The following is a 4,886-nucleotide window of genomic DNA, read 5'->3' as shown; positions in this document are numbered from 1 at the left end:
AGGTTGGAGACCGGACGATAGTTAGCTAATACATCTGGGTCCAGGGAAGGCTTCTTAAGGAGGGGCCTCACCACCGCCTCCTTCAAGGCCGTGGGGAAGACACCCTCCCACAAAGAAGCGTTTATAATTCCCTGGAGCCAGGCTCGTGTCCCCTCCCGGGCAGCCAGTACCAGCCAGGAGGGGCACGGATCCAGTAAACTAGATATACCCAATTCCAGCAGCCGTTCCTTGTATGCTTTAGCCTCCAGTCCCCTAATCATCTTTGTTGCTCTTCTCTGTACTCTTTCTAGAGTCTCAACTGTTTGAATTAATGACAGCGCTGAAAAAAGTGATGGTCCTCATACTTATTACCACCACAGCATGATCTTGTGATTGTGATTCTAGTGCTTGGTCACCTGTATGTATTTATGACGACTGCATGATCCCAGAGTCCATATGATCCATCTCTCCTGGCAACCGAATCAATAGGGGAAACTGGATTTGCTTAATGATTGCGGCAGAAAAGGTTGTAAAATTGGGCAAGGTCATACGATGACTCACTTACAGTAATAACTGCATTACTTAGTGATGGAATTCTTGTTCCAATTCTGGTTGTAAGTTGAGGACTACTTGTAGCTTGTTAGTCCATAACTGCAGGTAGTCCTCCGCTTACAACAGTTTGCTTAGTGACTGTTCGAAGTTGCAACAGCAATGGAAAAAAAGTGACATGCCCATTTTTCACACTTGCGACCATTGCAGCATCCTCAGGGTCATGTGATCAAAATTTGGATGCTTGAGCAGCTGACTCGTATTTATGACGGTTGCAGTGTCTCAGGGCCATGCGATCCCCTTTTGGGACCTTCTGACAAGCAATGGGGGAAGCCAGATTCACTTAACGACCGTGTTACTAACTGAACAACTGCAGTGATTTACTTAGCAACAGTGGCAAGAAATGTTGCAAAATGGGGCAAAACTCACTTAACAAATGTCTCACTTACCAACAAAAATTTTGGGCTCCATTCTGATAGAAATCTGAGGACTACCTGTACTTTCTTGAAATGGGGGTTAATACAATCTAGGTCAGTATGGAAAAAAAGAAATAGACCCTTGTCATTCATGGTTACATTGAAATGATAAGCAAGGGTATCCATTAGAAACAATAGTTATGTTTGTATGAGCCACAGTGACTGTATCCCTACAGCAGGTTACTCCACGCAAACTCCTTTATGGCTGAATTCATAACCACACTGACATGTGATTTGCTTACTTTTGGCTTAGCCATAGCACTTGCAAATCATGGTTTATGATTTAACATATTAAGCCAAGACAGCCATTAAGAATTCTCAAGAGATCTGTTAAGAAATCTCAGAAGGTCAGCATGACCTGATCTAATTCTGCTGAAATGCAATATATGCTGCAAACAATACAACAATTCTTGGAAGGAAAAGAATTGATTATAGGAATGCAAATGGAATCAGACAGATTATTCTGCTCTTCTTAATTTGTTTATTGCATTAGACTGATCTTGGCTGACCTCAAAAAGCTCACTGCAGGTAATCGTCGGCTTATCACAACTGGGGCTAGAATTTCCTTGCTATACACGGCAATTGTTTAGTCAGCCATGCCCAATTCTACCTTTTTTTGCAACAGTTTTTAAACAAATCACTGCAGCTAATAAGTTAATTTTCTTTCTTCCATTGACTTTGCTTACCAGAAGCCAGCTGGGAAGGTCATAAATGACGATCAAGTGACCGTGGATACTGGAACCACTGTAAATACATACCAAGTGCCCAAATTTTGATCACACGATCCTATGGGTTGCTTTTAAGGTCGCAAGTTCAAAGACAATTGTAAAGCATTTTTTAATTGCCATTGTGACTTTCAACTGTCATTAAATGAATGGTTGTAAGTCAAAGACTATCCACTCTATAGGATCAGACTAGGTTATTAATTGGATGGGAGACCATGAGGAGATCTCAAAGTTGCAGGCTATTTTTTTATTTCATTTCATTTATTTAAAACATTTATATATAGCCACCCATCTTATATCCAACTCTGGGCTTGGAAGCTAAAAAATATCCTAAAATACAGTAAAAGAATAGTGACACCTTTGGGGATTGTTCCTAAGAAAATTTCACTTTATAAAATCGCCATGAGTGGAAGTGAATTCAAAGCAGATGTCACCTGAGAATAAAAAGTCCCATATTGTTCAGCAGGTTTTCCAGCCTTAGCAACTTTAAGACTGGTGAACTTCAATTCCCAGAATGTCCAAGCAACTTTAAGACTTGTGGGAAATTTGGGGTGTTGAAATTCACAAAAAGTTGCCAAGACTGGACACTCCTAGTGTACAGTTTCCCCAATAGTTTTATTTTAAAAGGAAAACACCTTTCTCAGGATGAGGCTTTTGATGGGGTGGCAGGGAAGAGTTCCTAGCAATCCGCGTTGACCCCCATTCCAATCTCTCCCAAGCCCCGTGTGGCTTCTTCTTACATCGGGTTAAATCAATCGGCCCACCCGGTTCGGGTGCATGGAGCCTTCATTCCATGAACCTCGCCAAATAGATATGAGGGGGCTTCAAGATCTTCACATCTGGACGGCACCAGATCTGGGAAAGCGAAATCCAACCTCAGCTTGGGGCAGGGAAGGTCGTCGCATTGGGGTAAAAGGAAGGGGGAGAGGCATGGAGAGTAGGGAACAGTCCTCGCCCCCTGCCCACATCTGGACGAGGTAGCCGAGCGCATGCCGAGGCCGGAGCAGGCAACTGCTGGCTGTCCTCTCCGGCTCTGCGCCCCGGCTTCCCCAACTTCCACCCGGGACTGGCTGGGCTGTAGTTTACCTCGCTTTCTCTCGAGCCCCCACCCCATCCCCGGGCAGCCTCGGCTCGCTGCTTCCCCAATCCTGGAGGCGCCTTCCGCCCCCTCCCCTCGCCTCCCCGCGGCGGAGCAACGCCCCCAACCCAACCCCCGGCGACCTCGCCCGCTTCCTCGCCAGACGCCCCCTCGCTTTGTTTCTTTCTTTCCTCCCCCGCCGGGAGGAGCCCCGGACGTCCACCCACCCCTCGGTTTCTATCTTCCAGGCTCGCCACCCCCTTAGGACTGACTCCCTCCACATCTCCCACTCCCCCTCCCCGCTCGCTCTTCCGCCACCTTCCCTCCTCACTTTCGCTAAGCGAGACGCGCCGCCGCCGCCGCCTGGCGCTCCCCTGGCACGCAACCGCTTCCACACGCGCGTACATCCCCCCCCCCGCTTCCCCAGCCGCCGTATCTCCACGCGCGTATAACATCCCCACGCCGTTTTGGGACTGCACGTGAGTGCTCGAGTAAGGAACCCGCAGCCATACACGCGCAATTTTTTTTCTTAACTTACCACCGTTGGTCAGAGCACACTGCAGGAGGAAGCTTCGTCTATATCTTGAATGCACGTCCACATTTTCCCTGTTTCAGGTTTAAATAAAGTGCCAGCGTTCTCCCTCTCCCCCCCCCATATCTCTCTACTTTTGAACCCTTTTGATTTTCCAATGTTTATATACGGTAGTTTGTAAGGATACCCACCATTGGTTGCGGGCTTCAGATCAACCCCACCTCCCAAAAGATGTTCCTGTTTTGCTCCCAACTGTTCCAGAGCCTTAACTTCCTGGGGGGGGGGGGCAGGAGCCACTATACAAATGAGCCCCTCTCCTTCAGCCTTCAAATCTACAAGATTTGCCCTTTTAAACGCAAACTTTGTCCAGGGCACATCCCAAAACATAAAATATTAGAAGGTACAGCCATTTATGTTGCAAAATTATTAATATTTAGGGAAGGAGGGGAGGGAGGAGAGAAACTCTTGGAAAATCCAAATTCCAGAAAAGAAGCCAGTCTAATAGTGATGAAACTCACTTCCTGGCTGATTATGATAAGGAGCAAGAAAAAAAAACAGCATGGAACGAGGGAAAGAAAAAAGGAGGGTACCTTGTTAGGATGGTTTTTGTCCCCAGCTTCTGAAATTCTCCAATCCTAACTCTCTAGAAGTTTGTTTGCATTCTTCCAAAGAAGATGCTGAGAGTGGTCTTAAACCGGAATATAGTTTATTTTGTCCGGCTGGCTACTACTGCATCCTGGATTTTTACGCTTTCTTGTTTAAAAAGTCTCCCTGCCTTTGTCTCCAGCTCTTACCCACTCTGGTTGTGTTTGAAAGAGCTCCATCTGAATTTCCCCACCCACCCCCATCTCCTTCGCTCTCCTGATCCAGCTCTTCCTCCCCCCCCCCCAAACCTTTTTCCGCTGTTTCTCACATTCATACCATTAGTTGTGCAAAGCATAACTTCTCCGTTTATTCACGCTCTGCAGGGGATCAAATACCACCCCTCCGATTTTCTACACGGTCCTAAAGAAAGCAGAATTACAGTGGTGGAACTCCAGAAACGGAGAAGGCCCCAAACAATGTGGCTTTCGGGAAGGGCCAAAATAATAGACGTGCAACCTGCCCCAGGACCACTGAAGGATGAGATGGGACAGCAAAACTGGGAGAGGGAGGGGCTGGCAGAAATCGTGATGTGTTGCGTAATAAATGATGCAACACTTCTGCATTTATGAATAAGATTTACATGAACTCCAACGCTCGAGGTAAATTACAAGAAGCCCTTGGCCTACAAACACAGTTGAGCCCAAAATTTCTATTGTTAAGGAAGGCCCTTGTTAAGTGAGTTGTGCCCCACTTTGCAACTCTTTTTGCCACTGTTGTTAAGCAAATCACTGCAGTTGTTAAATGAATCGTGGTTAAGCAAACCCCTATTGTCATTGTTTATCGGAAGTGCTGGGAATGATGCAAATATTGATCCCACGAGACACTGCAATAGTCATGAATATGTGCCGGTTGCCAATTGCCTGAATTTTGATCACACGACCGTGGGATGCTGCAACAGTCAT

The sequence above is a fragment of the Protobothrops mucrosquamatus genome, unplaced genomic scaffold (assembly GCF_001527695.2).
Source record: "Protobothrops mucrosquamatus isolate PMUCROS unplaced genomic scaffold, P.Mucros_1.0 scaffold5, whole genome shotgun sequence".
Lineage (NCBI taxonomy): Eukaryota > Metazoa > Chordata > Lepidosauria > Squamata > Viperidae > Protobothrops > Protobothrops mucrosquamatus.
Note: the sequence above shows the minus strand (reverse complement) of the source record.